General features: G+C 40.1%; 1 pseudogene; it reads left to right on the top strand.

Moving 5' to 3' along the window:
- The first annotated feature begins 926 nt into the window (after nucleotides 1-926).
- LOC111154060 lies at nucleotides 927-1,327 on the top strand (annotated as a pseudogene).
- Nucleotides 1,328-13,450: the final 12,123 nt, after the last annotated feature.

Below are 13,450 nucleotides of genomic sequence, written 5' to 3'. Positions count from 1 at the left end.
ACAGATCAACCACCAGAGCTGCAAGGACCCTGTGAGCCTGCCTGGTCCCATCCCACTCCCCACTCCTACCTCATATTCTAAATTAAGCAATGGAGGACAAGGGGTTGAAAGAGGCTTCAACCATGGTCCTACTGCAACATAACAATAGAGTCCGAATATCACCTCAGGTCAGGGTTCCCAGAGGGTCAAAGGAGGCATGATGTATAGTGAGTGAGTGAGTGTGTGTGTGTGTGTGTAAGTTTGAATGGAATGCCTCACAATATAAAGTGAAAGATAGTAAACTATTCCACAGAGAATCAGTCTTGAGGTAAACTGAGTGATCTGATTGAGAATGATCATACATGGCACATTAATCTCAATTTTAAAATACAATATAGTTTGGGGTACCTGGGTGGCTCAGGTGGTTAAGTGTCTGGCCCTTGATTTCAGCTCAGGTCATGGTCCCAGGTTGTGAGATCGAGCCCGCCTCAGGCTCCATGCCCACCTCAGGCTCCACATTCAGGCACAAGTCTGCTGGTCCATCTCCCTCTGCTCCTCTCTCTCTCTCTTTCTTAAATAAATAAATAAATAAAATCTTTTTAAAAATGCAAAATAGCTAATACTTACAATAATTTATTTTTGAAGATGTTGAAGAAGCCGAAAGACCTTGCCAGCCCTTGGTTGGGGATGTCTCAAAAAGACTCAAGAGATAGAGCTAAATGTGCAATGGCCCTGGGACAAGTCCTGGAAATCACTTTTTAAAAATAAATCTCTAGAGGATTTTCCAGCTGAGCTCAGCTGCTGAGAGCTGGGACAGCATGCTGTTCCTGGTCTGGGTTCCAGGTTTCTGTCTGGATCCCACCCAGGCACAACTATGGTGAAAGGAAGAAGATGTTGGGCATGCTAGCCCACCAAGGCTATATACAGCAGCCCTATCTCAGCCCAGAATGAACTCTATGTCTGGCCCCACCAGCCTCCTCAAGGACATCAACAAGAAGCTCTTGGTCCTGATTTAAGATGGGAGGATGCTTATCAGTATTATAAGAAGCATTGATCATTTTGCTAATTTAGTGTTACATCAGACTATGGAGCCCATTCATGTGAGCAAAAAATACAGTGATATATCTCAAGGGATTTTTGTGGTCAGAAAAGAAAATGTGGTCCTTCTAGGAGATATAGTCTCAGAAAGGAGAGTGACACACCCCACCAGCAAGTGTCTGATGATGAAATCCTAGAAGAATGAAGGGTAGAACAGCAGACCAAGCTAGAAGCTGAGAAGCTGGAAGTTCAAGCTCTGGAGGATCGGGGTCTCTCCATTCATCAAGCAGAAACTGTTGATGAAGATTAGGTCAGTTTCTCAGAGGCTATTGCTCTTGGGGAGCAGGAGCTCTCACTGAACGAAAGTGACATCCTGGTCATTTCACACATTTGACTAGGGACTGTAGAGATTTGAAAAGTCATTTTTATTTTGAATTCTTTCACACATGCAACATGAAGAAATTACATGTCTTTTTTTTCCCCCTTATTAATGGAAAAATCATTGCTCAAAAAGAACAGTGGCACAGCCTCCTTTCACACAGTGTTGTGGAGCCAGCACCTACTTTAGATTGCTCTTCTTGTCCCAAATTAGTGTTTACAGGAGACATTCTTCATTTACTTGTAAATAAAATATGAATCTCAAAACTCAAAAATGAATAAACAAACGAACAAATAAATCTCTGGAGACTTCGGCCAAGAGCAACTGTAAAAGCTAAATATATTGCATAAAATATCTGTTAAAAGTCATCAGAGAGTAAAAGCAGCTAGGACTTTAGAGGCCAAGATTCTGGAGAAAAGGGAAAGGCAGTGAGTAAAACCGAAATTTCCTTCATGCTTTCCCTTCTAGGCATTTGCCAGTTCTCAAGAGGTATCAATGAGACAGAGGAGAAACATTGGTCTAGAACTGTAGTAGCCTAGGTGGTCTGAGAAAACAAAATTTGAAGTACAAATCTACTGAAGCAGCCAGAACATAGGGAACTCTTATCCTGGAGAAAGAGCCTAAATAGAAATAAGCCAGGTATTCTGCATTTGATTTCCCCTCAAGGAATTTTTTCATTCCTAAGCTTTCCACATGATAGGCAAGCAGCCAAGAAACTAAGCAGTAAACAGCTTCTAAAAGGTTGAAAAACCAGTCAGAGTATGAGCAGTCTCCAAGTGCTAAGGAGAAAAAATATTGATGTTCAGGGCCCACCAAGGAGGAGAAGTTTCAGTAAATAACCTGGGTTTTTATTGAGACAGACAAAGGATTATATCCTAAGAGATGGAACAAGCCAGGCAGAGACCAGCCCTCACAAAGCCTAAAATCCAACTTCAAAATATCTCAATTCCTGATGGGATCAAGGTGTTCTGATTATTCTGCGTGGAGAGGGGGAAAAAAAATCCTCTCCAAAGGAAGGCAAAATTATTCAGAGCCTCAACCATTCTTCATTCCCAATATCCAGTGTTCAATCAAAATATGCAGCATGCTAGGAAACAAAACCAAATTTAAAAGAGACAGAGAAACTATAGAAAAACATATAAGTGATCTAGGTACTGTAGTTATCAAAGACCATAAACCTAGGATTAATATGTTCAAACAAACAGATGGATAGAAACCTGGAATCTATTTTAAAAGAAGAAAACAAAAATTCTAGGACTGAGAAATATCATAACTAAAATTAAGGATGAATAAATAGGTAATAGGTTTAACAGCAGATTAGACACAGCAGAAAAGAGGATTAGTAAATTGGAAAATAGGTCAGTAGAAAAATAATCAAATTGAAACAGAAGAAAAACAATTAGACACATATCTGCACAAAAAGAGAGACAGGAAAAGAAACAGGGAAAAGAGCATAAGAGACAGAGTGAAAAGAACCAACATATGTGGAACTTGAATCCCAGCAGAGTGGAAATGGACCAAAATCTGTATTCAAAGAGATAAAGAGCAGAATATATAGATTCAAGTAGCACCAACAAACTCAAACACAAAAAATCAAAGAAAAGAATACAAAGGCACATTATGCTAAAGCGTCAAAAACTAAAGATAAAAATAAAAATCTTAAAATAGTCAGAGGAGGAAAAAAATTCAATAGGAGAAATCCTAAGACCCACTCTACACAAACAATAGAAGCCAGAAGCGAATAGAATGACGGAGCTAAAAGGCTAAGGGCAGAAAGAAGTAACTGTCAGTCTAGAATTCTATATCCACCAGAAATACTCTTAAAAAGGAAGATGAACAAAAATTTCAAGCAAATAAAAAAATAAGAAAATGCATTGTCAACATACACACATTAAAAGAAATACTAAAGGAAGTTATTCTGATGACATGATCCTACTTGGAAGAAAAGTAATGCAAAAAGAAATAGCACCAGAAATCATAAACAGAAGAGCAAATCTTTAAAACAGTAAAAATAATAATGTCTTGTGGGATTTCAAATACACAGAGAAGTAAAATACATGACCAAAATAGCATAAAAGGAAGAATGGAATTGGGTAAACAGAATTAAGGTGTTGTAAGGTCCATGAGTTGTCCACAAAGTAGTAAAATTATTAACTGAAGGATAGATTCTGTGAATGCATATGGCATATCTTTAGCAGAGTTTGGCAAACTATTACCCACATCCAAATCCTACCCACACCCAAATCCAGCCCACAGCCTGTTTTATACAGCTTGGGAACTAAGAATGGTTTTGCATTTTTAGAGACTAGTTGAAGGAGAAGGAAGAAGAAGAGGAGAGAGGGGGAAGAGGGAGTCAGAGACTATGCATATCCCTCTACACCTAAAATATTTACTATCTGTCTCTGCCCAGAAAATAAAAAGTATGCCAACCACTGCTCTGGGGGTAATTCTAAATAAATAATAAAATAATTTATAACTAACATGCTAATAGAAGAAGAAAATATAATAATGAAAAGTACTTTATTAAAAGGCAACAAAAAAAAAAAGAAGAAGAACAAAAACCAGATCAAGCAAATTTAAAATAAATAATAAGACAATAAAATTAACACCAAAAAATCAGGAACTTGTTAGATATAAGTAGATTCGTTTATCCAATTAAAATTAAAAGACTGTCAGACTGGAAAAAACAACACAAAACAGAAAGACCCAACTATATGCTGCTTATGCCAGATGGACACATAAATGTTGAGAGTCAATATGCCACAGAAGCACTAACCAAAGGAAAGCTGGCTTATCTATACTGTTATCAGACAAAGCAAGACTTTAAGGCAAGAAGTATTCCCAGAGATAAAGCAGAGCATTTCACAATAACAAAAATTCGATTCAGCAGAAAGATTTAATAACCTGAAATGTGTATGCATCTAAAAACAAAACTTAAAACATGCAGAGCCCAAACAGACAGAACTAAAAGGAAAACAAGTAAATCCAATAACATAGTTGAAGATTTCAAATCCATTTTCAGCAACTTACAGACTAATCAGACAATGAATCAGTAAAGATAAAGGGGACTTCAACAACATGAGAAATGAACTTGACTTTGTTGGCATAGGTAGGGCGCGGAACCCAGCAAGAGCAGGATGACATTATTTTGAAGTGTGCATGGGATATTTAACAAAATAAACCATATTCCAAATCATAATGCAGATTTCAATAAATTGCAAAGGGTTGAAGTTTCAACAGAATATGTCCTCTTGGTTGAGTGAGAAAAAAAATCCTAGAGATCAATATGAAACACTTTAAAAATCCTCAAATATTTGGAAATTATTAAATAACACTTCTAAATAACCCATGATTCAAAAACCAAATCAGAAATTAGAAATCTTCATGGAAATTAGAAAATACTCTGAACTGGATAATAATGATGAAGCAACATGTCAAAAATTTGTAGCACAGCACTTCAGCTAGGCTTAAAGGAACAATTTACACCCTTAAATGTATATTTTAGAAAAAAAATAGCAGAAAATTCGTGACCAAATGACTACCTCAAGGAGTTAGAAAAGAATACCAAAATTAAGGCAAATAAACTAGAAGGAAAGAAATGATAACGATATAAGCAAAAGGTGAAATAGAAAAAAGATAGAAGAGAGGAAAACCAACTAAACCCAAAATTGGTTCTTTAAAAAAACTAATAAAATTTCCTCTCCCTCATATCAGGGAGATCATATGATAGTTGTCTTTCTCTGATTGACTTATTTCGCAACATGGGGGGTTAAGGGGGTAGGAGAAGAATAAATGAAACAAGATGGAGTTGGGAGGGAGACAAACCATAAGTGACTCTTAATCTCACAAAACAAACTGAGGGTTGATGGGGGGGGGGGGGGTGGGAGGGGGGGTGGGGTTATGGACATTGGGGAGGGTATGTGCTATGGTGAGTGCTGTGAACTGTGTAAACCTGGTGATTCACAGACCTGTACCCCTGGGGATAAAAATATATTATATGTTTATAAAAAAATAAAATTAAAAAAAAATTTTTTTTAAAATTTAAAAAAAATTAAAAAAAAAAACTAATAAAATTTATAAATCCCTAGAAAGATGGGTCAAGGGAAAAAAGGAACACATTATTAATATCACTAATGAAAAAAGATATCATCACTAGAAATTCATACAATTATCAAAGAGGCAATGAGAAGATGCTCTAAGTAACTTTGTGCCAATAAATTTTATAATTTAGATGAAATGGACAAATTCTGTTTTTAAAAAAATCACAACCTGAAAGTATTGACTCTGGAAAAATTAGAAAGTCTTAATTATCCTATCTATTAAAGCTAAACATTGCATTCCCATGACCTAGCAATTCTACTCTAATAGATATGTCTACCTAGTTGCACAAAAAGATGTGTAAAAAATGTTAATAGGGACACTATCCCTACTAGATAAAAACTAGAAACTAGAAATGTCTCTCAACAGTAGAAAAGCTAACTATATCATGGTGTAGTCATACAATGGAATATTATATACAACAGTGTAAAAACTGAACTCCTGCTATAGACAATGGATGAATTTCACAGACACTAATATTGGGTGAAAAAGTCAGATACAAAAAGATACATATAGTAGTCCCCCTTTATCTGCAGGGGATATGTTCCAAGACCCCTAGAGGATGCCTGAAACCATGGACAGTACCAAACCTACATATAGTATGTTTTTTTCCCTATACATACATAATAAAAAGTTACGTGAATGTGGTCTCTCTCACACACACATATACACACACTCAATACGAAATAGTTTATTGTACTGTACTCACCCTTCTTCTTGTGATGATTGATACAAGATGGTAAAATGACAATGTGGTAAAATGAAGTGAGGCGAGATGTAGGCATTATGATATAGCATTCAGCTATTATTGACCTTCTAACACATGTCAGAAGGATTATCAGCTTCCAGACCCCAGCTGAAACTACAGATAGTAAAGCCTCAGAAAGCAAAACCATGAAGAAGGGGGCAGGGGGTGGGGTTCATCTACCGAACTGTGTGATTCCATTTACATGGCAACACAAATCTATTTCTGATAGAACACAGATTTTGACTACTCCGTGGAGATAATGCTGGACAGGGCATACAGGAGGTTTTGGAGTGTGTGCAATGTTCTCTATCTTGATCAGAGTATGTTCACTAGGTAAAAATGTATCAGGAGGCATCCTTGATAGTGTGCACTTCTCTGAATATACAATGACTTCACATTTAAACTTACGAATAAATACTAAGTCTCTGATGAAATTATGTTTCTGGACATTTGTCTCTTTCTAACAAAAAGCAGACAGCAGTATAATATTTAATCCCCAATATACTCTCACAAATGGAACTTGAGATCATTTTAAGAGCTTACAACCTAAGATCATGCTTCTCCTATACCTTTATTGGAAGAATGACTTCTTTTCTGCTTGGGAATACACAATTTCTCTATATTTGATGGATCTACGGCATAAGGAGGACAGAATATAAGATTAGAAGAAAAGGGGTTTACGTCCTTCCCTTTATAATTTAGATGAAATGGACAAATTCTGTTTTTAAAAAAATCACAACCTGAAAGTATTGACTCTGGAAATATTGACTCTACCAGAGGGATCAGCCCATGAAAGGAAAGGCATACCTAATGGAGGGGCCAGCCCCCGATTCTGAACTTTCTAACTACTAGGCATGCAAAAAGGAGTACTTACAATGGAGCCATCTGAGCATTCAATATTCAGTGTACTTTTCACCCCCAAAGGATTGGATGACTGACTGGTGCCTTTCACGCTGGAGGGGTAGACACTTCTACAAAGCGATGGGATTCACCACACAAGTCCTTCCACAAAACAGGGATTTCTGGAGAGGAAAGAAAAATCTCACTGGAAACAAATTACAAAGGTAAAAGATGAAGCTGGTTTTGCCATGGTAACTAAGGTTTGCCCATACCTAGATTTATTTCGTTGTCTGAAGTGGTTTTGTGGGTGTAAATGATTTTTGAAGAGCAAATTAAAAAGACTTCTTGTAAGTCCCAGTAGACAACAACATAGTATTAGCTAATGGCACTTGCCATCTCTAAAATAATTACTTTTGTAATAATCTGTTTATTAATGAAGTGATCTATAAAGTGGATAATGGTTTCTTAAGATTTCAGGCACAGGGATTCTTCCAGTTCATTTTGCTTTTTTTGCAAAAATTCACCATGAAGTAAGTCAAAATTTGCTGACATATTTTAAGTACAATAATTTCAGAAATGCATGTTCAAGCAGGTTGAATAAACCCATATTTCTTGTATTGTGCCCTTAAATTATTCCCTCTGGTGATGGAAATGTTCTAAAACTGTTTGTGGTGATGGTTGCACATCTTTGTAAATTTACTAAAATTGACTGAATTGCTCATTTAAAATGTGTAAATGTTATGGTCTATAAATTGTAACTCAATAAAGCTGTTTGGGGGAAAAAGCAAAAAAATAAAATAAAATAAATTGAACGTTTAAAAATTATCTCCTGTTTCTACTCTTTTGTCAGAGGAATGATGAGCATTGAGAAGGGTACATTCCAGGGAAAGATGGCAACTATACAAGAGTTAGATGCAAGATGGAGAAAAGAAGATCCAAGCGTCCTACTGGACTACAAGCTAAACAAAGAACACAAACGAGCAGCAGAATATTACTTTTAAGAAATCAAGCCTCCTATTGGGAAATGTTCTAAAAGATTCACTCTCTCGTCCAAAGGCCAGAGTTCTGGCAGAAAAACAGATCCTGGGTACTCCCAAACTCAGCACTTCCTCACTTTCTACTCCTGTTAATTCTTTTATCTTTGTTAATTACCACTCTGTTTAGTCCTTCAGTTACTATTCCTGCTACTTCCTTTTATCTTCATTAATTACCACCTTGTTTATTCCTTATGTTGTCTGGTAAAGGCTAGCACCCACAGGCATGTGGACTGGACTTCCATGAGGGCAGGAACTGTATGATATTCCTCTTGGATCCAGGGTCAGTGAAAACCCCAGCGAGTGCTAGGCACAAAATAGGTATTTAGTAAGAGCAGTTTCTGCCTTTTCAGCCCAGTGTATAAACAAGTCATCCAAAACCTTTCTTTCTAGACTCTAAGTTGCCCAATCAATACCCCCTCACAGCTGAAGCTTGATGAAAGTGGCCATGGTAGTGCCATGTGAACATCTAGAAACAACCTGCCCGGAGGGCTAGCTGGGTTGCAGCAGTTGCATAGGAGCTAAATTCCACTGCCTAAAGGCCCTTCCCTCCTCTGCAGCCATCCAGCCACTGCTCAGCATCCCAGTAGTTCACGGCCTCCACCCCCAGCCAAGCCCTTCCTGCACCCTGTGTACTCTCTTGCTGGAAAACAGTTCCTGGTGTCATCAGGGACGCCCTCCCCAACAGGTGCCTGAGGCCTCTCTCCAGAGAGGCTGGGCTCAATTCATAGCCAACTCAGTTCCCAAGCAAGGCCCAGGCTGGCCCAGCTGAGCACAGTGAGAAGTGGGTGACTAGTGGAGCTCCTACTCGTCAACAGGGAGCATCCTAGAAGGATGAACAGAGAAAGACATGACATGCTCATGGCCATACTCATTGTCGCAGGCCAGCAGCTGGTGGCAGAGCCAGGACAAGAACCCAGGGCTCTCAACTTTGGGTGCAGTCTCTGCCATGGGTTGGTCAGGTGACCTGGAGCACAGCTCTGAGCCTTGGGGGCTCATCTGTAAACAGGGCCCTGGCTTGTCTCTCTCTGAGCTTCACCATTGGAGAGACAAGGCTGTGGATGTTCAGTTGCTGGAAGAAACATCCCAGCACAGAAGGCCTGGGCAGGAGATGCCTGCACTGCCCACCTCTCCAGGGCCTGAGTGTCGGTTTCAGCGGGGAGCAGGTTTCAGCCAGACATGACCACGTTGCCACCTACCCTGGGACCTAAATGCCACCATCGCGATGCTGCCCCTGCTGCCTTGCTGAATCACGAGGTTTTTAACCTGCAATTCTGGGAATCTCTTTATACTCTCCCCGACAACGCTGTGACTTTGGGTTAAAGACAAACTTTTGCAGCTGTGTAACCTTTAGTCGACAAAGATTGTCAGATCTGAATTCAGAAAATAGCACTGTTCCAAACTCCTGTAGCTGAGAAAGCCCAAGGTGACAAAATCCAGGAGGGGGAATTGTTGTGAGCTGGGGATGCTGATGGGAAAGCAAGAGAGGCTAGTTCCATTTCGTACTAGCTGGAAATGGCTGACTTCTGTGACATTTTGGAAAAATAAGCTGCAATAATGTCACCACTAAATTAACACCACTAAAGAAAAGCGATTATTAGTGCTGAGAATTATGGGCTCTAAAAATAATAATAATACGTGCACTACAGCATCAGAGTGGTTAAAAAACCAGTCAGTACCCAGTTCGAATCCCCACTGTCTTGTCTCATCCTGGCACGATGTATCGCTCAACCTTCCCGTGGCTCTGATTCTCCATCTGTTAGGTGGAAATAATGCCTAAATCATCAATATAGAAAGGGAACAAATTAAATGAGACAATCTATAAAGGGCTTGTAGTCGACAGAATAACAACCCTCCCAAGATGTCATTGTCCCATTCCCCCAAACCCGTGAATATGGTAGCTTACATGGCAAAAGACACTTTACAGATGTGATTAAGCTAAGGATGCGGAGATGGAGAGTTGATTTAGATTATCTGGGTGAGTCCAATATAATGTAACCACAAGGGTCCTTCAGAGAGGGAGGTAAGATGATCAAGATCGGAAGAGGTAAGATACCAGAAGCAGAGAGAACGATAGACAGAAAGGTGGACAGAGATTTGCAGATGCTATGCTAACTTTGAGGATGCAGGAAGGGGCCAAAAACCAAGGCAGGCAGATGGGTTCCTGAAGCCAACAAATACAAGAGAAAGGATCCTCCCCTAGAGCTTCCAGAAGGAACAGAGCCCTAGAGACACCCTGATTTTGGACTTCTGATCTCCAGAACTGAGAGATAACACATTTGTATTGTTTTAAGCCATGAATTTTATAGTAATTTGTTACAGCAGCAAAAGGAAACTAATACAGGGCTCTTGAGCCCACTTAGCACTGGGTCTGGCACATTTTAAGTTCTCAAAAAATGACAGTCAGTCGTAGTAGCTACTAAAATGTGGAGGGACTTTCATGATTTTTCTGTGACCAAACATCCTTCATCCCTTCCATGATGTCCCACGGAGGGACTTTCTCTCTCCACTTGGTCATGTCCATTGACAGGTGCTCCTACCTCCCAAGCAGCCCATCCCTTGGGACTGCTGTGAGATGGCTGTAAGGAGTTCATTCTCTCACGGGCCTGAATCCACCCATCAGACCCCTGTGAAATCTGCCTGGACCCCTCTGCTCCTGACACCCTTCAGATAACCACACACAGGTCTCAGCTAAGCCCAGAGCCTTATCGCTAAACTCTGAGTCCATTCTGGGCTGTGCAAAGCGGAACCACACTGCTGCTTGGTGGCATGGTTCTGTGTCTTTCTCTCAAACCACAGCTATTGTATCTTTTAGCCCCAAACTTGTGCAGGAGACTGTCTGGACCCACATGCTCAATTCTACCCATTTGTCTGGTTCATCTCCTATCTTGGTACTCGAGCCTATTTGGGGGTCTGGTTATGCAACTAATAATATATTCCCTACATGTCATCCAAAGATTGGTTGAGTATTCACTAAGTCATCTATGTCTGCATCACTAGTGAAAATATCAGATGGAACCACAACTGTGGCCTTTCACTAGAAATTTACTTTCTCACTGACATAGATCGGCATCTTCAGGTATGGCCATAATACAATTTTAAATTCACCTACTACGCATACCAGTCTGAAGTTACAATTACTTTGTCTTGTGTACAGATTTCTCATGAGATTCCTTGACAAATACTGAGCTGAGGTGTGCTTTGCTTCTACCATAACTAACACAATTCCCTAACATGATAATCTAGCAACCCTATCACAAAGCTGGGAATATAGTTACCTTGTTGTGACTTGCTCTTAAAGAAGCCACATGGGCTTCTAGAGAATTCTGGATTTTTCATGTGCTCACAAATCAACTTTAAATTATCAACTGAAAGAGGTGAATAGGATATCCCCACTTTTGTAATTTGCTGAATCATTCCCCTTCCCCCTTAAGAAAAGCTACATTTTCCTATCTCAAGTGTTCCATTTTCTCTCCCCATCTCCATGTTTCTTAAAGATTATCAGCAGAGACACTACAGCGTCGGTGGTGAGTTCTCTACTCCCTGGAGTGTAATTTTTCCTGGCCAAGAGACTTGAGCTCATTTACAGCAGGTTGGTGCTTGTTATAATCTCTTTACTCATCTTGAACTTCAATTTTCTCTTACCACAGTTTTCTTTTTCTTTTTCATCAGTAGATTGCTCACCTTGGCAAAGAAGAAGGAGTTAAAATTCTGCTTTCTCACTGCCATTCTAAAATGCAAATAGCATCATGTTACTTGGCCTGCCACTGATGAGTGGTGGGTTCCTCTTTGCTCTAGAGCAGTGACTCTCCAACTTCTCTAGGGTGCTTGTTAAAAGGGCAGATTCTCCAAAGAATTCCTCTCTCAGAAGCCGAGTCCATTGCTGTATTAGTAAAGGTAATGCTAGCTGCAAAAACAAACAGACCCCCAAATTTACAACTGCTCAGACATGACAGAATTTTGTTTTGTATTCTCTTGAAACTCAAATACTGGTGTTTCAGATTAGTGGGTGGCCCTCCCTAAACAATGAAGAAATGACCCAGGGTTTCCTCAATGTTAATATGCCATCCCCAACATGCGGCTTCCAAGATCCCTGTGCTCGCCTCCAACACGGAGAAAAGGACAAGGTAATGGAGAACATTCAGGGCACATCTTAATGGGTCAGGTCTGGAAATGGCACATATTACTTCCATTCATATTCCATTGACATGAGTGCACTTAACTGTAAAGAGGGAGAAATAGAGTCTAAATGCAAAGGAGGCTGGGAAATGTAGTCCAGCTGCAAAGGAGGCTGGGAAATAGAATCTGACTGCAGAGGAAGCTGGGAAATGTAGTCTAGCCCAAGAAGAAGAGAAAACGGGTAAGGTCAACAATCAGCTGGTGTGGACATAAGATTGGGCTGCAGGGGGTCTGCATTTTCACAAGCCTCCCAACTGATGCTGATGTAGGACCCCACTTAGAGCGACACTGGCCCATGTACCCCCAGTGCAGAGCCTCTCTAGCCCCACCTGTACTCTCCACCCTGCTCTCATTTTGTGAAGCACCAGCAGCTTCCCCAGCCTGCCCTGCTCCCACACTCTGTACTTGGCAATTCTTTTTCTCCTGCCCCTCATCCTATTGTTCATTTGGCAAAATTCTGCTCATCCTTTAGGACTCAGCTCAAGTGTAATCTCTTCTGTACAGCCTTCCCTGACCCGCCTGCCCCCAAGTAGCACTGGCAGTATCTCTCCTAATGTCCCTGGTCTACCTGCACTGAATCTCATTACTGTACTGATCCTGCAGAATGGCATTTGTTTATATGTGTGTCTTCCTGTTAGACTGGGAGATCCTCGAAGGCAGCGACCTTTTCTTAATTATCTTTGTATCCTCAGCACCTGGCACTTTGCCTGGTACATAGTGAGACTCAGTAAGAGTTTGCTTTACGGAAATGTTTAGTATTAGAGAACTTCCCACCATCACCAGTCAGGTCCTTTCTTGATTTTCTGCTCATGTCAAATAAGAAAATCTTTTTTTGTTATCCTTACAATTGTGCTGCCCTCAGTAATTAGGCTTAACGAGATTTGTGTGACTCTAGTACACCGATGGCTTCCTCTCTCGTGTGCCAGCTGTACTTGAAGGGGAGCTTTCCAATAGCCACTCTGCTTTCATCAACATCTGCTCCCACCTTACCATTTTTCTTCAAGAACACTGGCAATATACATTAAGAATTTTATCAGTAAGAGTCCTTGGGCCATATTCCCTTTTGGAGTCTCATATCATGTCCACTGACTTTGTGGGACCTTCCAAAGCCTGAACTCCTGAAATCCAGTAAAATACATCCTACCATGCCCACTC

This window comes from Enhydra lutris, unplaced genomic scaffold, assembly GCF_002288905.1.
Source record: "Enhydra lutris kenyoni isolate GAN:26980312 unplaced genomic scaffold, ASM228890v2 scaffoldscaffold35, whole genome shotgun sequence".
Lineage (NCBI taxonomy): Eukaryota > Metazoa > Chordata > Mammalia > Carnivora > Mustelidae > Enhydra > Enhydra lutris.
The sequence above is the reverse complement of the archived record's forward strand: the minus strand, read 5'-3'. Positions and strand labels throughout refer to the sequence as shown.